At 40.5% G+C, this 20199-nt stretch overlaps 2 long non-coding RNA genes across 2 annotated transcripts in view; one reads left to right on the top strand and one right to left on the bottom strand.

Moving 5' to 3' along the window:
* The first annotated feature begins 1978 nt into the window (after positions 1–1978).
* On the top strand, positions 1979–16836 carry LOC147578964 (uncharacterized). Its single transcript, XR_015253091.1, has 4 exons — positions 1979–2403; positions 6592–6664; positions 15079–15162; positions 16627–16836. It is a non-coding gene; the product is annotated as an uncharacterized LOC147578964 (long non-coding RNA).
* LOC147578962 (uncharacterized) overlaps positions 6489–20199 on the bottom strand; it is a 115223-nt gene continuing 101512 nt past the window's right edge. Inside the window, exons 2-3 of the long non-coding RNA XR_015253092.1 lie at positions 7871–8018; positions 6489–6908 (exon numbers count right to left, since the gene is read on the bottom strand). This is a non-coding gene — a long non-coding RNA (uncharacterized LOC147578962). The remainder of the gene's footprint in view (positions 6909–7870; positions 8019–20199) is intronic.

Below are 20199 nucleotides of genomic sequence, written 5' to 3'. Positions count from 1 at the left end.
CATTGTTCTCTTCTATCCATCCACTCTGGCCTTCTTTCAGTCCCTCAAACCTGCCATGCCTCTAGAACTACACACTGGCTGTTTCTCCTGCCCAGAACAACTCCTTTCTTTGTGCCTTTCTTTGGCCAATAGATTGAGGCAGAGGTAACATGTGCCAGTTCTGCTCATAGGCCGTAAGAGGTCTTGTGTATTTCCACTTGCTTTCATCACTGTTGCCATATGCTGATCCCAGGGTGAGGATAAGAGATACACAGAGCAGAGCTACCCAGAGAATCTTCATCAACCAAGCCCAGACTAGATCATCTGTTCCCCAGGTGACCCATGGACATGTTAGCAAGTCCAGAAAAGACCTGAAGAGCTGCTCAGCCTAGGTCAGCCAATCTGCAGATACTGAGAAATGACAAATGATTACCGTTCTAAGCCACTGATTTTGGGGGTGGTTTGTTATACAGCATAAACATAGCAGTTATCAAGTCTTATTACAATCCTAGAATTAATTTTCTCCGTCTTGAGGATTGTATATTCCAATACAATTGAAATTATACTTATCTTCTTATATTATTTCAAGCTTTAATACAGGCTATTAGCTCACAGTAGATACCCATTAAATAAATGGTTGTTGAATGAATTCTTTATCACTGCAAAACATTTTCCACTGCCATTCTCCAGTCTCTCTCTAGCCCTGACAGCAAACTGCCCATCTACACTTTTCAAAGCCCTCCCACAGCAAGTACAGCACTTTAACCTGACAACCATTCTGCAAAGCAAATTATGCTTATTTGATCACATGCTAGACAGAATGATTGTGAACACAAGGCCCTATTTTGCTCATCTATTATTGTTTATCTCATTGTGGTTTTACAGTCAGTACTAAACAGATGGATGAACATTTACAAATAAAGCATATTCTTACATTTGGCATCTCATTCTCTGTTCCTCCAAATCTCTCCAACCTGTATAAATTAGATTCAGAGTCAGACTGAATACATGAAAACCTGTTAGGAATTAAGATCCTGTTCTTCTGTAAATGGTTATTGGAAACCTGAATACAGTAGTGAAAACTGCACTTAAATAGTCATCAAAGAGACCATCTCATGCACCTGTTTCCACATGGTGCTTTGGAAAAGAGGGAGATGCAGAGAATTTAACAGTCCTTTGTTAATCCCTTGTGCCTTTATATCACATCCCAACTCTTCACTTGCATTGAATGTTCATAATTGTAACAGTTTGAATTGTCAAGGGCTCAGCTACCATGAACTAAAAAAAACTGGAGATTTGATTCATTTAGCCCATTTTTTTTTTACTTTTTCTATTATTGTGGTAACAATACGAATGTACTTAATAACACTGAACTGTATACTCATTTAGCCCATCCTTGCTGTTGTATGATCCTAAAGTCCATAACCTCTACGTCCTTTAAAATAAGAGAAACTGATTATGTTTGAGAGAAGAGACTATGGTCTCCACCACTGGAGAGCTGTACTTTCCTCTTATCAATAGTCTCTCCTTCATGATCTTCCTCCCATTGAGAGGGGAGAGACAGACAAGTACCCTCTGTGCTTGAACATTCCAATCAACCATGAAGACTAAAACCCTCTTGATATAACCACCAGCTCCTGATGTGACCTAAAGAGAAAAATCATCTGATTTTTCAACATCACTGAATGAGCCAGTTCTCTTATGAAAAGAGCAATGTATCCTTAGCATCTGTTGAAACATATCTTCAGTTTCTGGAAATTATTGTTGCAATGCCAGGATTCATATCCAAAAAATTTCTAAAAATACATAATATCTTCTTTGGAATATATATGTAAGACTAAAGGGGATAGGGAAACTCCATCTCCTAGGGAAATACCAGCCCCTCTAGAACTCTCTGAGCTGGTTCTTTTAGTAAATGGCCAATGAGATCACAAAGAAGTTAACTAGGAAACAGATTTTCCTACATGCTCAGTGCTCACCACCTAGGGGCGTAGTTCAGTGTTTGGTGTGCTCCCAAATCACCGGCAGAGCACGGAAGAGTGATTCTGATTCTGTTGTTCTCAGTCCAGCATCTGCATTTTAAACAAGCCCCTAGTCCATCAAGTTTTGTTGGTCTGTGCACAATGCCTAAGAAATGTCTCCATCCCTTTCCTGGAACCAGAGCAGAATCAATGCAAAAGGAATCTTTTCCTTCCCCGGGACCCCGTGAGTCCTGTGTGGAACCTGGAAATAGTAATGGCATCTATGTCAAAGTGTTGCTGTGAGGATTGGACTAGATAATGCATGTAAAGACTCAAAACTTTGCCTGGCCTCTCGAAGGCTCTTAACAAGTGTTATCTATTATTATTATGCAGACTTTTATACATATTGATTCCTGAGGTACCAACAAGCCACTAACATCTTCCAACCCTACAATGCAAGAAGGTAAGAAAACTCTGACTTAAATTAAGATCTGTTTCTCCGTCCCTCATTTGCCTCATCAACTCCTGCTTTTTAAAGATTCTTTTCAAATAATGCCTCTTGTGAGGGGTCACCTCACCTTGCCCAGAGGTAGGCCCTCCCTTCTCTGAGGTTACCTGAGCACTCACACTTTCCTCCATCACAGCGTTTGTTATATGGCACTGGAATGCTTTGCTGACTTGTCTGTCTCCCCACTGGATTGTGATTGGCTCCAGAAAAGGGTCCATCATTCCTCTAAATAAATATTTCTGGGTATTGATCTGCAGCTCCCAACTGCACAGTACAGTGCCTGGAACACATAGATGTGCAGTACCTGTTCGAGGAAAAGTGAAGAAACAGACACAGATACTTAGACTAGAAATTGTAGATGTGATGATGGGTCTAACATATCAAAGGAAGGAAACAAGTTGAAATGTCCACGTAGGGGAACCGAAGTCTCTATTCAGAACTTAAAGAAGGGAATAGACCCATGTAGGGTCTGGGCACATAGGTAGGGGAGCATAGTGGGTAAGGGTACTGGTTCTGGCGCCAGCCTATCTGAGCTTTGATCCAGGCTCCCTGCCTTACCAGCTGTGTGACTTTGGACAAGTTAGTCACAGATGAGCCTCATTTCCTCATTTGTAAGATAGAAATAATAAAAACACTGATACTCTCACAGGATTCATGTGAAGATTAAGCAAATTAAATCACAATAAGAACTATGTGCCTGGCACATAAAGTCCAGAAAGTGTTAAACTGTTATTGTTGTTACTAATGGTCAAAACTACAGGTTCTGGATCAGACAGACTTGGGTTTAAATCCATGTTGTAGGGGCACCTGGCTGGCTCAGTTGGTAGAGCATGTGACTCTTGATCTTGGGGTCATGAGTTTAAGATCTCTGTTAGGTGTAGAGCTTACATTAAAAAATAATAATAATAAATTAATTAATCCATGTTCCAGCAACTACCAGTTGTGTGATCTTGAGCGATTTGGTTAAATTTTGTCAACTTCCATTTCCTCCTCTATAATATGGCAATAATACCTGTATCAGGAAAATAATATATTTGAAAGTGGCTAGCACCATGATGTCTGGCACTTTTAAGTTCTCCAGAAAGGATCATTATCATTAAGGCAGCAGGTACCACACAAAGTTCAAACTGGGGAAGGGACAGAGAATGCAATCCAAATACAACTAGGAGCAGTGTCATGGGGACAGGCCAAAGAAACGGTGTCATCAGTCTACTGAAAGAGGCTCGGTTGCCTTATATCTGGCTTAATGCATGTGGACAAGGATCTAGGTGACTGCCACACTCCAAAGTGATACAAGACTCTGGGGGTCTGACATCCTCCTCCACACCCCAGGTTGGGCATCCTTTGTACTCCCATAGCTTACTCTGATTCTTCTACTTTGTTCTTAAAGGTATCTATGTGGGTATCAGCATCATGTCTCACCTCCCTTGGCACCCCTACTGCCTGGCATATTTAAGGAATCCAATAATGTCCATTGAGTTAGTACTGGAAGCTAAAGAGCACTGGGAGAAGGCTGGTAGCTCTGAAAGGGTCTTGATTCCAACAGTTAGAGTCTATAAGCCTCGATTTAACTCTTACATTTATACTTGCTTGCATTATTTCTTTTACTTTAAAATTTTTGAAATTATCTTGCCCCAACTACAAAGTAAACCAGTTTAAACACAACCTCAGACTTTACACAAAATTTCTGAGGTCCACAAACCTAAGAGAAAAGTGAAACTGCCTCTGTCCCCTTCCCACTCCACCTCCTGCTCCCCCAACAAAAGTTTCTACAAAATCTCACTGATAGTAAAAAACGGCTATTTTTTAACATAGTTTTCTAATCCATTGTTTTACAGAATAGGGGAAGAAAGCAGTGTTTCCTAATCGTATATACATACACCACAAGAAAACTTAGTTCCTCTTAGTGAAGTCGATCTCTGTGTTTGCAAAAACTCAATTTGCAGCCTGGGAAAGTGATATTTATTTGAAGGAGCTTATTGCCGAAAGTGAATCATAAATCTGCTGGCTGTTGAGACTTCAAGGCAGGAAGAACAAAGGCAATTATTAGTCTGAATGTTCCACTGACGATATGAAATCTTTGTCTTTCAAAGCATTTGTTTAAGTAAGAAAAAGTTTGCCCAGCCTGGAGAACGTTCTATTGTGGGATATGAAACTTCTGAAGCCTCCAAAGCTTATTTATATATTTGCCAGGCTTCTCTCTGCCAACTTTCTCCTCTCCCAGAGCGTCCGTTAATGCTAAGAAAAGCCTCCAAAAAGCACACATTATAAGCAAAGAAAAATCTTAATGAATGTAATATATTTGGCAAATCTGTTTTATCTACCAAGGAGATTTCCTTCCTCTCTTCATCACACATTTCTTTTCTTTGTTTTTTTTTTTTAAATGTTCTTCTTCTTGATTCATCCTTGGGAGTTTATTCTTCTCTCCTCTCAAAAATAAAAAGTAAAAATAGAAACCCAAGCAGTCTTTTGACTTTCATTCTCTTCCTGTCATTTTCCATTTCTTCCTACCTATTTAATTTTTTTTTCTTTTGGGAAACCAAGGAGAGCAAGGAGAACTTAAGAGCCCTGTGTTAATTTCCCTTCACTCGCTCAACCAGAGAAGAATCCATTGCAAAACCCAGCTCCCAACTATGCACATGTGGGCAGTGCATGTTACGGACGGTCCTTGGCCAATGTGCCTGCCAAGTTCGCCTCCCCTGCCACCCAGCATACTCCTTCCCTCAGCTGGTGTCTGTTGAGGAATTGCTAGGCCATCTTAATATAGATGTGAACAGCCCCACATCAGCTGTCAGCTATAGAAAGAGAATTTTTCATCAGACGAAGCATTTCAAATACAAAAGATTTAGGAGTTACCTGGACAATTTCCTCCAAATGTCAGTGAGGTTAAGTGTGACTTCACTGTATTTGCATATCTTTGTACAGAATTTGATTCTATTGAAGCTGTGCTACCTGAAGCACACCTGTGACCTGAAATTCTCTTCACACCTTGGGCACGGTGTCTGGGCCAGCAGCATCGGCATCATCCAGGAGTTTTGTAGAAATGTAGCGTGTTGGGTCCTATCCCTCAATCTACTGAATCAGAAATTTCACTTTAACAAGATCGCCAGGTGGTTCACATGCACATCAGGGTTTAAGAAGCTCAGTTAACACCAAGTGCGTACGAGGCCCCTGGGATTTGGGTTGGCGAAGTGATGGGGGCTGCACCTGCTAAGCCTGCTGCTTCTGTTGCACGCTCCCTCTGCCGGGTGGTTTGTATCTCTGGGGTGTCACCAGGCCCCCCCCCCATCCATTCTGCATCCCTAACTGTCTTTGCCTCTCCATCTGTTGGCTACACTGGACTGCTGGGGCGTTGGTCTCTACAAACGCAGGTGACACTGGTGCACGGGCTGGCCATGCTCTTCCCTCCCTGCCAGCCCGCCCTGTACCTGTGTGAGTTGTTGTCACGGAGACTGACGGCTTGACATTTACAGTTCCTTTCCCAGAGAGGAGCACAGACATTTCACAAAAGCTGCATGTAATCCTCCTCAATCCCCTGCAGAAGGGGAGGGAGAATGCATTTTAAAATAATCCCATTTGATTCATCCCATCTATCTGGTATTCTCTTCCCTTTTGGAATGGATGGAAAACAAATAACTGAAGATGCACTGCCCCTGAGGGAAGTGTGTGTGTGCATGTGTGTGCGCATGTGTGCGTGTGCATGCCATATTTTTTAATTTAGACAAGGCATCTAGGTTTAAGCAACTTCTGAGACAACTTCAGATTCTTCATAGAATTTCTTCCAAGTCTGTGATGATAGGCATTTGTCTGGCCATTTCATGGCCCACACTGTAAACCCAGGCTACGTCCCCAAAGCCATTAACCCCAAGCACACATATTCCCACAGGTGCATGGGCGGGAGACCACGTGTAGTGAATGGGTCCCTTGAGCCTTGGGCCAGCTTCACACTGAAGATACAAACGCAGACCACATCGCTCGTCTGGCAGCAGGGACTCTCCACGCCGAGGCTGTATAACCACTTCTCCAAACACACACCTGTGCATCTTAGTGCCTCTTTTTATCTGCATTTCTCATACTCCCAAGCAGCTTCCAACACAAGGCCATTAGTTTGGAATCCTGAGTTCCTCCTTTCTTTTCTTTCAGGCCGACAAGAACGTGGTGGGACAGCCCCTGGCTGGCACAGGCAGTGAACTTCTTCCAGACATCAAGGGTTCCGGTCAGTTTGTTGTGGTTTTGTTCCTCTGAATGACCTGACAGGGTCCTGAATAACCTCAGGCTCATCTGCTTGACACTCAACACCTGAGCCCAATGAGGAGCACAGTGTCTGGAAGCTTCCAGAGGGATCACATCTCCTGTCGGGTCATTGTTGGGCATCATGCCTCCTCCCTGCAGCACTTGTGAGAGATGTCAGAGTGTGTGTTTCCTGACAGGTGGCATCGGGCCCAGGATTTTAAAAATACCTGCAAGAACAAAAAAGAAATGCACTATCCTTCTACCTTAACGTGGCCACAGACAGTTTCTCATTAGCCTTCTAGAAGTGCCAAGTAAGAAAGATGGAAACGGGCAGCTAAGGAATAGGACTGGATCTCTCACAGGCCCCTGTCTGAGGTTGTTAAATGAAGCATCGGGCCCTCTGAAAGTCTCTGGGGTAGCCTCTGTAAGAACAGAGCCGCCCCTGCCCCGAATGCAGCACTGAGCTGTATAGGACATTTGCAAACTCTAGGAATCTTAGTTTCTCTCAAGAAGCTCCCACCTATCACCAGATTGAAATAACAGCTTTCTCTCCTAGCCACAGAATGCAAAGTGGACTCTCAAAAATGAAACATTTTATTCCATTTAGTTTAAATCCAGTTAATCCAGCAGAAAGAGAGAGCATAGGCATGTATTCCCAACAAGGAGGAAGGCCACTGTTGTACTGAGTTCCAGCAGGGAGGCGGAACTGAGACTCTGGCCCAGTATGTGACTTTTCTGTGAGTTTCAGGGGGTTGAAAAAAAATCCAATTTGAATATTTTAAGATCCTCAGGAGGATCTGGCTGGTAACAGGGAGTGACTTGCTACCCACAGATTAACTCAAATGGAAAATAAGGTCAGTCTAAATGACCCTCATGCATATTTCTGGAATAGTCCCAAAATGGAATGTCCTTCTCTCACTGCATTTTCTAACACTGTTCTTTAAATCTACTAAAGAACAAGATCTAAGAACATACCGCATTTTAGGCCTTAGTCCTAATTCTGCCCATATTTAGCTACCAGATTGGACAGCATGCAATCTTAGATTAATCACTGCAATTTCAGTTCCGTGCAACAAATATTTGCTGTCCCTACTGAGTGCCTGGGAGCTCTGTGGAGGATACCAGAGTGTAAAACCCAGTTTCCTACATGAAGGTGTATGCCATGTAAAGCCAGGCTGGCCTTCCTTACCCAGCAGTCAGCCTTAGTCTGGAGTCTCATTCAAAGAAATGCAGCCGGGAGAATCTGGTTGGCTCAGTCGATAGAGCATGTGACTCTTGATCTCAGGGTTGTGAGTTTGAGCCCCATGTTGGGTGTAGAGAGTGCTTAAAAATAAAATCTTTAAAAAAGAAAAGAAAAGAAATACAGCCAGAACTAACCAAGAAGCAATTTTTATCTTTACTGAAATCTATTAAAATTGTCCAGAGATCACACTGGTAACACAACACACACCAAAACTGACTGAAACCAGCTTTTCCTTCCAGTTTTATCCACAGAAGAATCATATTTGTGTGTGCATTCATATGCCTTGCACCTGCCTCCAAAGACCCTCTTTTCCCTCTCCAAGATCCCCAAACCTCTCAAACTCAACTCCCACAAAATGTCTTCTCTGTCTCCCCTCCCACTGTCTGTATCCACTACTTTTCTCTTGTCAGGAGTTCTTTGATATTTCCAGTGTAAACCTGGCTGGCTTCTCCCAACTCGTCTGGTCTCCCCATCATCCACAGGCAATAAGTGCTGGTCCAGGAGCCTGCCTGGCAAAACACAGTTGTCCTCAGGGAAGTAGCACCACAAGCTGAGGGCAGAAGGGATGCTATGAGTATTTAAATGATAGTTTTTCCCTATTAGGAGGGAACTATTTAATAAATATTAATTGGATACTTATTTTAGGGGCTGAACCACTGCCCAATATGAACTTTATTGATAAAAAAGACATGGTCCCTGCCCTCAAGGAGCTTACTCTCTACAGGGGAAGGCAATTCCCAGTAATTGAATAATTACTCGTGTGATGAATCCTGCAGCCACCAGCGTGGTAAGACCCTAATGCAGATGTCCCAAATGATGTAAATTAAAGAGGTCACATCCCATTCCATACCCATTGTTAAGTGCAGAGACCTCTTCAAAATGTCTGCAAAATTCCCAGGGAGAGGAAAATGGAAGAAGGAGATATATGTTCCTGCATCTGCTGATTTCTCTCCCATTTCCTGCCTCTGCTGAATCCCTGTTCTCTGCTCTATGCGTTGAGGTCAACCCTTTATCTCCCTGATTCCCCACTGAAGCAACAAGGGAACAATGCCTGTGGATGTGTAGCAAAACTTTTGCTAAGGTTTTCTAGGTCACCGTCAAAGAGTTATATCCCTGCATGACAGAGCGAATAACTTAAAACTATATACTAGTCATCTCATCCTAAAAGTCCTTTTGGCCACCATGGCACAGGGAGTTTGTGACCTCTCTATTTCAGTTAGCACTTAGACACTGACCATCTTGGTGTTTCTCATGTGTGTGTGTCGATTGCATGCAAATGTACATGCACGCGTGCACACACACACACACACAGTCTAATTCTAAATTCCTCTTACTGTATTATGCACAGAAATTCAGCTCTCTTCTCTCTTTATACCCAGACTCAGTCCCAGCCAAACCCTAGATAACAAAAACCTTCAGGTAGTCAGATAAGCAAAACAGCTAGCTATATGTTCAAAAGCAAAAAGAACCACAAATGTATATAGTCTTTCCTCTAATAGGATCTACCCTCTTTTGTTAAGTAACAAAAAAAAAAAATTTACACCAACACTGAATGATATAAAAGTTGTCCCTTTCTACGTAATAAGATTAGACCAAATACTCTCTAAGACCCACTAGAATATAATCTCCAAAAGAGCACAGACAGTGTCTCTTATTCTCTGCTATACCCAGGATCTACAATTCTCTATCAACAAGTGTTTTTTTAAATAATTTGTTAAAATCTCTTTTGGTCTGACATTGTGTGATCCTTTAATATTTGCAATTCTTCATTTTTATTTTTCACTTCATACCTTTCTCACATATGGAGAAAGAATAGAAGAAAAGTTTTAGTCCAAAGAGTTAAAGCTTTATATTTGTTTTATTACTATATCAGGATTATTTCAGCTATGAGTAACTGAAAAACCAGCTAAAAAAGGCTTAAGTGATAAGGAAATTTATGATTTCACTGAATGCAGAGTTTAAAGATGATATTGCCCCAGGATTAATCAAGGCAGCAGCTTGGCAACATTATCAATATTCAGGTTCTTTTCATCTTTCTACTCTGCCATCCTCAGTGAGGTCCTTAAGAACATCTCATAGCTGCAAAATGGCTGCAGCTGCACCAAACATCATATTCACACACAAAGCCCTTCTCTGGGTCCTTTGTGAGGAACAAAGATAAACTTCCCAAAAGCCAGTCTGTAGACTTACCTCATATTTCACTGGCCAAAATCACATTCCATGCTCAGTCCTAAGCCAATCAATGGCAAGGGAGATAAAAGAACAATAGATGCCTAAGACCAATCAGGATTCAGTTCTGGAGTTGGGACACCAGAGTCCTGGAAGATCCCAAAGTCCCTGAAGAGCATGGCCACTTTCTACCCGAACAAAATTAGGGTGGTAGCAAGAATAAAGGAAGGCATGTTGCTGGAGAGTCAACCAACAGTATATGTCATAATTACTATAATAAAAAAGCCATTGGGAATGTGGTGAGAATTATTTTGGGGGGGAGGGGTTCATCACTGATGAACCCAAAATTGTCAATATTGATACATTAATCTTTTTTTCCACAAACCTTTAATCAGATTTTGTCCAAAGTAATGGGGAGTATGAGAGAAAAAATTGTTAATGTCTCCCTTACTTTCATTATATTATCCTGTTTTAACTGAAAACTTTCTGAGGAATGTATCCCCATCCCCTATGCCATGGCACTGAAACAAACAAAAACCATATGCAATGGATTGCACCAAACTCTAGGAGGCTGTTATTTACTTCAAACACCATATAACCCCCCTCTCAAAAATATTATCTTGTGAAGTTTCTCTCCTGGATTCCAAAATAGAACACATAAGAGCTGGTCATTAATTCTAGTGACCACAGCAAACAGTGACAGACAGTGAGGCTGTAAGTACAAAGTGTCAGGCCATGTAGTGGAGATGCAGAGAGAAAGACAACAAACCCTTCTCCATCTCCACTGTCCTTGATAAGTCAAAGACTCTCCTGGATGCAAGTGACAAAAATCTGGCCTGAATCATCTTAAATACAAGACTTGCATCAATTTATCAAGACATTCTCTGTGATTCTCCATAAAAAGGAAACTTCTTCCTAATTCAAATGTTTGTATCATCTTCTTTTAGGATTTTTTCTGAAAGAGCAAAAAGTTTAAAAGCTTCCTACTTGCCAAATAGCACAGCATGATAAATATTATAGCACCCAAATTACCATCAGCAGAGTCCCAGTCGCTTGCATCTGCTTGTGTGTGGGGTTCTCTTTACAATCAATCAGGTGTATTGAAAAGGTCTTTGTGATGCGGACGGGAACAAAAGTCACCTGTGTTTTTCAGTTTACTCTAATTTGTACACAAGATATAATTTGCTACACCGCAGGTCTCTTGCTCAAAGAGATTCAAAACAACAAAAGCAAAAATAATCACTACTATTCTGAGAGTGAGATAAGTGATAAAGAACCTAGCTGTGATCAGCTGGGAATTACATTAAATCTAAACCATACAAAGGAGCAAAGATTTTTAGTGGAGGAAAATGCCTAAAGGTTTATCCACTGTAACCCCTCATTTCATAGATGGTGAGGCCAGTGGCCTTGTAGTTAACATGGCCAATTGAATACATAAGTTGATTTTCATTCCCTTTTCATACCCAATTAGACTATTAGTAAAGGAACACAAAAGGTGTAAGCCCACTAGGAAAAGAGAACAGGAGAAGAGACATAGTACACAAGAAACCACAGTGGAATAGACGAGTGGTGGTAGGTTAGCAGACAGAGAAATCTGGAAATTAAGTGCCTCTAGAGGGAAATCCAATGGTGAGAAAACATGCTTGTGCCTCTAAACTCCCAGAAAGGCATGGGAATTGGTGATACCAGTTATCTCAGAAGGCATGGGAATGAAGATCCAGAAAATTGATTAAAAGTCAGGATAAGGAGCTGGTGTATTTCCAAGGTCTCCTTCCCAACTCTTCTCATCCTCCGCTTTGTCACAATGTGGGAAGCTACCACTCTAGAAACACTGAACCAGAGGAGCTAGCTACATACTAGGGCAACGGAGGGAGGGATGAGGCACAACAGGGAATTACACTGGATTAATAACAATGACAACAATGACAATAAAAATGGGTAACTTACTGAATACTATAGTAGATACTGTTAGTGCCCTCATTTGTAAAATGAGGGCACAGGTAAAAACAACTCAAAGTGACCGAGCAGAACTTTATATCTTTTTAAATTTATTGATTTTTTAAAAATTTACATCCAAGTTAGTTAGCATATAGTGCAATAATGATTTCAGGAGTAGAATCCAGTGACTCATCCCCTACATATAACACCCAGTGCTCATCCCAACAAGTGTCCTCCTTAAGGAGGACACTACCCATGCCTCTACCCATTTAGCCCATCTCCCCACCCAAAACCCCACCAGCACCCCTCTGTTTGTTCTTTGTATTTAAGAGTATCTTATGTTTTGTCCCTGTTTTTATATTATTTTTTCTTCCCTTCCCTCATGTTCATCTGTTTCGTATCTTAAAATCCTCATATGAGTGAAGTCATATGATATTTGTCTTTCTCTGACTAATTTCGCTTAGCATAATACACTTTAGTTCCATCCACGTTGTTGCAAATGGCAAGATTTCATTCTTTTTGATTGCCAAGTAATACTCTTTATCTCTCTCTCTCTCTCTCTCTCTCTCTCTCTCTCTCTATATATATATATATATATATATATATACATATATATATATATATATATACCACATCTTCTTTATCCATTCATCTGTCGATGAACATTTGGTCTCTTTCCATACTATGGCTATTGTCATTAGTGCTAAGATAAACATTGGGGTGCATGTGCCCCTTCAAATCAGCATACCTCTGTCCTTTGGATAAATACCTAGTAGTGCCATTGCTGGATTGTAGGGTAGTTCTATTTTTAATTTTTTGAGGAATCTCCACACTGTTTTCCAGAGTTTGCATTCCCACCAGCAGTGACAGCAGAACTTTAAAATCAGTAAGTCTGACTTTAGCATCTGATTATTAACTACCATAAAGAGGATGATCATACCCCAGTCATGGTTTCCAGAAAGCCATGATTCAGATGTACAGGTCCAATCATAAATTCAAGTGTTCATCATTATAGAGGTTGAAGAACCACAGAGAAAAGACCTACAAGTCCTGCCTGATCAAAGTGACCAGTCAGCCCAACCCACCGAGAGCCCAGAATTATGACTCAACTTTTTTAAACCTTACAACTTAATATGAACCGACAACCAAGGACACCATACATTTGAGGAAAGTCTGTAATGTGAAAAAGAGGAACCAAAACAAATTGAAGAGAGGCAGTTCAGAGAAAACAGAAACAATGTGCAGAAGAAAATTTTTAAAAAACTAGAATATTCTCAAAGAAATAAGAAAAACAATAACATCCCAGAAAGAAATGAAGAATGATATTTTAAAAAAAAAGAAATAGAGGTGCCTGGATGGCTCAGTTGGTTAAGCATCCAAATCTTGATGTGGGCTCATGGTTTGTGAGTTTGAGCCCCATATCAAGCTCCATACTGACAGCATGAAGCCTGCTTGGGATTCCCTCTCTCCCTCTCTTTCTGCCCCATCTCTCTCTTTATCTCTCAAAATAAGTAAGTAAACTTAAAAAATAATAATAATAAAAGAAATATACATGTAAACAAGAAAAAATCTTTTAATTTAAAAAATGACGCCAGAAATTTTTAAATTTTTTTTTCAACGTTTATTTATTTTTGGGACAGAGAGAGACAGAGCATGAATGGGGGAGGGGCAGAGAGAGAGGGAGACACAGAATCGGAAACAGGCTCCAGGCTCTGAGCCATCAGCCCAGAGCCCGACGCGGGGCTCGAACTCCCGGACCGCGAGATCGTGACCTGGCTGAAGTCGGACGCTTAACCGACTGCGCCACCCAGGCGCCCCAGAAATTTTTAAATTTAAATAGAAAAATTGGAAGTCAAGGTTGAAGAAATTAGAGAATAAATAGATACATAAACAAATAAAGGGAAAATAAGACAAGAAATCTGCATAATCAATCTAGTATTCTAATATTTTATCAGTAAGAGTTCCATAAAGAATCCTTCCCCCACCCACCCCCCCCACACAGAGAAAAGGGAGGAGAGAATTATCAAAGAAATAATACAAGAAAATATCCCAGAACTGAAAAAAAATTTGAAAAGGGCCTATTGACTATCCAGCATAATAAACAATAAGAAACAACTCCAAGGTACATCATTTTAAATTTCAGAATATCTGGGATGAAGAAAAGATCAAAAGAACCTTCACAGAGCAAAAAAATAACATGTATAAAGAATTAAGAATCAGAACAACATTAGATTTCTTAAGAGGAATTCTAGAAGTTAACAGACAGGAAAGAAATATCATCATAACTCATAATTATGAGGGAAAAGGATTTCCAAACTAGCTTTTGCTATTTCTCCAACCTCTCTTGCTCTGCCTTGGCCAACCCAATCAAACTTGCAACCAGTTTCAAATCTGGAAGAAATTAAGTAAATCTCCAGGAGCACCTGGATTGGCCTGTACTGGACTTGGCAGGTGTGGCAACACAGGCCAATCCTGGAACCCACCTCTGCTGCTGTTGCCATTCCAAAGAATCAGCTCCGGGCACCTTTTCTGTGGGGATGTACATCATCTCTTGCAGACCCAGACCATTCCACCTTTATGATAGATTTCCAAAATCTGACCTTTTGGAGCTAGTAAATTAATTTTTCTATTTTTAATTGCTACCCTAACCAACTACCACAAATATTGTGATTTTTAACAACACAAATGTATTATCTCACAGTTCTGTAGGTCAGAAGTCCAAGTAGATTAGACTGCTTTCTCAGCTGTGGGTCTCAAAAGGCTGAAGTCGAGTGTAGGCCAACCCGAACACTTTATCTGGAAACTCTGGAAGAGAATCTGCTTCTGGATGCATTCACTTGGTTGGTATAATTCAGTCCCTGTGGATGTGGGGCTGAGGTCCCCACTTCCTTGCAGACTGTCAACCAGAAACCTTTCCCAGCCCCTATAGATCTCCCTTTGTTCTTTGCACAAAGCCCCCTTCATCTCAGGGTCAGCAACAGTGCAAGTCCTTCTCGCCCTTGGACTCTCACTGATTTCTCCTTCTGCTGCTTCTCTTCTACCTCCAGCCAAAGAAACTTCTCTGCTTTCAAGGATTCATAGGATTAGATTGGGGTCATGCAGATAATCCAGGATGATCCCCCTACCTTAAGGTATGTAACCTTAACACACCTGCAAAATCCCTTCCACCACGTTACATAATGTGCTCACAGGTTTCATGATTAGGATGTGGACATTCTCAGGGGAACCATTCTGCCTATCACAGTTTCTAAAGAAAATGAACTAAGTTTACTATGGCAATAGATAAATCTATTTGGTCCCTGGCTCGTCACATTGGAATAGGAGCATTTGTACTTTCACATGTATATGGTAAGACCAGCAATTACTAATACAACAAAATCTGAGTGCCTACTATGTGAAAACACTGGTAAGCATTGGGAACTCACATGATGAAAACACAGAGTTCACTCTCAAGATTCTCACAATCCAAGAGAAGAGACAGAAAAGTAATCATAAACATATGTGGAAAATACAGTGTAAGATAAACTAAAGGGTTTTTGAAAGCACAGTAGTGGGGCACCACCCCAGCCTTGGGATGGGGAAAGGTTTCTTTTTTTTTTTTTTTAATGTTTATCTATTTTTGAGAGAGAGAACGAGAGAGAGAGAGAGAGATAGAGAGAGAGTGCCAGCACATGAGTCAGGGAAAGGCAGGGAGAGGAGGGGACAGAGGATCCAAAGTGGGCTCTGTGCTGACAGCAGGGGCTCAAATGCAGGGCTTAAACTCACGAACCCGTGAGATCATGACCTGCACCAAAGTCGGACAATTAACTGACTGAGCCACCCAGGTGCCCCCAGGGGAAGGTTTCTTGAAGGAAGTAACACTGAAATGAATTTTCAATTTTCAATGATAAGCAGGAGTAAGCCAGGAGGGCTATGGGGATTAGAAAGTTAGAAAGAGGGAAAAAGCAGAAAAATATAAACGTTCACATACATGCAAGTATTTTAGAACTCAAAATGAACATCTGGAAAGCAAGGACTCTTCTCTTACAAACACTGTAGGATGTTCTGGACAGAGTTCCTAGAGAATAGTATGAATATTAAAGAAAACTACATCTCCTCTAACAATTTAATAACACATTATATTAATACAGCATCCCAATATTTTCTGAACACTTGCATACATGTCATTTTATATTTCATCAGCCCTGTGAGGTGAGACAAGCACGTATTGTTATTCCCATTTCATGGATATGAAATATGGAGTTCAGAGGAATTAGGGACTTGATCAGAGGTGACCTGTCTCCTGACAGGACTCCAATCAGAAACCAGACCATCCAGACCCAGTTAGAAAATCCAGTATTTATTTTTCACTGCGCTGGGCCACATTCTATTTGACAAGTTCTGTTCAATTTGTTAGCTCTTTGCTTCATTTTTTAAATGCATGTGATATAATTATGGATTTATGAGATACCTGAAAAAACACCAATTGATTCTTACTTTTTGCCTTTGAGCTTATCACACAAAAAGGAAGCAAAATTATACCCTTACTTAGACATTATTGCTTTGTTGATTTTTATGTGTCCCCAAAATGAATAATTTTTGTTGTTCTACTACAGTTATTAAAAGAAATAGAAGATCTGATCCACAGAAACACTGTGATTGTCGCAGGGAAGCATATCCTAGAGGGCATGCAGGCTATTGATATTCTCTCCTCAAGCCGGAAACTCTCTGGAGATCCATGAGAAACACAGAATCACAACAAAGACTGGAAAACAAATGGATGGAATCAGAGACGGTTGCAGACACGTAAATAGCTTTTCACGCTGTTGCCATTTCAGTTTGAATTCTACTTTAGTTTTGCAAATTGATGGGGGGGAAAATCTAGTTTTTATTTCAGTGTGTTTAACTTTTCAGTTAAAGACCACAGAGTAGGTTTCTACAATCGAAATGGTTCCTTTTGGTTGCTTTATTAAAAATCACAAAGCTCCTTCCCCCCCAAAAAAGAGGCCCATTCGTTATATTGCAATGTTAAGAGCAAAATCAAAGGAGAATGTGTGACTTTCTTTGCACAGAAGTTTTAATATTTTCATAAGGATCCTCTCTTCGGCTCCTCAAGCATTTGCCTTTCATTTTGTTTTATTGAATTAGGCTGCAAAGCACTCGAGCATGAAACTCTTTGTCATCTCTAACCAGGCTTCCATTGATTCCACGTATCCATATGCCTCGTCTTGGTATATTAATCTATACATCTATTGCACTGAAAGAGAGAATTCTCTAATTTATTATGTAAAAGGATAAGCCAACTCCAGAGCCCATTTGCATGCAGGTATGCTTAAAAGTAGATTTGTTTCCTCAGACTTAGAGCTGGCTTCTTTAGTGGCATTAAACCAAGGGAAAAATGAAATTACATTGTGATTTTTACGGTGGATTATACTACAACTATGACAAAAGCAGGCCAATATCTCGGCTTTTATTTCTTTAAATATAAGCAAATTTGAATACAAAGAATTCTAGATCAGTATAAGCAAAACTCTGCACATACACCCCCTCAGAAATGCAAATCACACAATTAATTCACCACCTGCTTCTCATTTGGGTCGGATTGCCCACAGCCCAAAGCAAAGGATTTGCTAGGGTGGTGAAGATCTTTATGTGAGTGGCCAAAAAATTTTTCCTCCTAAATATTACTCTTCCAAATATTACTGAAAGAAATATATAAAATAGGCAATAACGTAATCAAGAATTTCAGAGTCAGAAGACCTTAGCTATTGTTTACAACATATCGTCAGCTTAACCTTTCTTCAGTGTTCTTGCATCCCAAGCAACATAATTAATATGTCCTGAAGGCCCTCTTCTTGGTTACAGAAAGTTTTTAGGTATGCTTTTAAGCTTCTCTTTTACTTTATTCTGATTCAGAGTTATCTTCTCTACTAACAGTAAGTACCTGGTTTGTCCATCACACAAATATTTATTGAGTGCCACCTCTGCACTAGGCACTGTTCTATGTGCTGGGGGTATAGCGATGAGCAAGTCAGACGAGAACCCTGCTGTCATGGAAGATGGACTGCAAACACATGAATACATTAGAAAAGGGATCTGAAGAAAATTCAGTATGACAATGTGAAGACACTGTCTTCACTCTGCCTACCATAGTTTCTAAAGAAACCACCCCCCATTAGATGGGGGGTAGTCAGCAAAGACCTGAGCTGAGACCTGAATGACAAGAGCCAATCAAATGCAGTTGGGGATAGAGGATGTACTCTAGACAAGGCAACAGCCAAGTGCAAAGGCCTGAGGTATAAATGAGACCTGAGGCTGGTCCACTCCAGCTGGACAAGAAAGCAATACATCCACCACTGAGCCTCTGAATACAGAAGTGAAAACTTCCACTTCTATCCTCAAAGAGCTCAGTCTAATGGCAAAGATAGGCAAACAATTTGAATATAATTCAATAAGTGCTCTGACAGTAGTGTGTACATGGTGTTATGGGACAGAAAGGAGAGATCAGGTAGAGTCGTGGAAGCTGTCATAAGTTAGGTGCCAGCCAATGCGGGTTTTCATCCTGGATCAACCATTAATTAGCATGAACTTTGGCAGGTGAAATTTATTCATGTATTCATGCACTCAGTCAACAAATGTTGAGTAAGCATAATATTCTAGGACTATGCTTATGTGGGAGATCTACATTAATTATGCTTTTGGTTAAGAGGAATAGAAAGTCAACTGAAAAAGCTCAAAATGGCTTAAACAAAAGAGATTTCTTGATTTGTATAACTGAAAAGTCCAGGAGTTTGGCTTCAAGTATGGGCTAGTCTAAGTGCTCAAACAATAAATCTATCTCTCTTTCTTTCCACTTCTTTCTTTCCCTCTTTTTCTCTCTCCCCAGATCCCAACTCTACTTTTTGTATATTGTCTTCAGTCTGTGGAAGGGAGTTTGATGTGACTTATATCCTCCCAAATTCAAATCCAGAAGAAAAGAAAAAAAGCTTCTTCCTCCTCAGCAGTTCCAACAAATGTCCTAAAATTGACGGACAGGTTTAGTCATGCTTTTGTTCCTAGAACAATCACTCTGAGCAGGGGAACTATTGTTCTGACTGACCAGGTCTGGGTCACATCCTATCCTAGGAAGTCAAGGATTTAGTAAATCTACGTGAACCAAATGTATTGAGATGGAGGGAGGGATGATTCTCCAGGATATAGATTACAATACCAGAAAACAGGGCAAATGAAAGCTGGGCAAGCAAAACCCACAAATGTCTATTATAGGACTCAAGGCTAAATGGGCATTGTCCCTAGATCAAAGAACTCAGTCATGTGACAGAAATAAACTACTCCCCCCAAAATCATAATATAATGTGATACATACCTTACTAGCTGTGCACATTTGAGCTTCAATGGTGTCTTTAATTCTTGCCAGTGTTGGGTACATGAACTGTCTTTCTTTTGTGTCTCCCTCCCTGCAGGACCCATTCCTCAGATTCTTCTCAACCTGTGCATTGGGATTCTCAATACCTTCCCACCAATTCTGCTCCCCTTTCCTTATCTTTCCCTCAGTTTTTCTATAGGTCCTTTTAATCTAACATTGAGAATTATTAGTTAAAATCAATAATTTTACTTTCTTGAATTTTTCAAAAAGACAAGTTTAAAAAACAACCATGTCATCCTGTCCCATAGCCAAAAACTGAATAATCCCTTTACCCACAAGCATGTGAAGATAAAGGATCTCTTCACCCACCATATCTAGCTACCATTTCTCAACCTAAGATGTACAAAACTGTGGGCCTCCAATTACAGATAACCTTGCTTACATTTTGCACATAATTAAAATTTTCCTGCCCTTTGCAATTGTATTCCATCTCTCAGCTTGATTTCTTTAATTTGTCCCGTATCTTAAAGGGGCTCTGTTCAACATTTGGTATTTGATAGATCCCATGGGTCTTTGTTGCTGACAACAATGCTGCCATCTCTATGCCTGTTTTATAGTCAGATACATATGTGTCCCTAATTGCTTTCATTTTTAATGGAAATCTGATGAGGAAAGTTCTCAGATTTTCTAAAACATTCATCATAAAGTAACTCCCTGTCCTAGAATTGTACTCAAAACCGTAAGTCATTTTAAGATAGGCTGGCTGAAGTATGAGTTTTGTCCATCCCCATATTTGTTGAATATAAAAATCAATAATGCCACC

The sequence above is a fragment of the Puma concolor genome, chromosome B4 (genome assembly GCF_028749965.1).
Source record: "Puma concolor isolate L17-30 chromosome B4, mPumCon1.1.hap2, whole genome shotgun sequence".
Lineage (NCBI taxonomy): Eukaryota > Metazoa > Chordata > Mammalia > Carnivora > Felidae > Puma > Puma concolor.
Note: the sequence above shows the minus strand (reverse complement) of the source record. Positions and strands in the feature narration are given on the sequence as shown.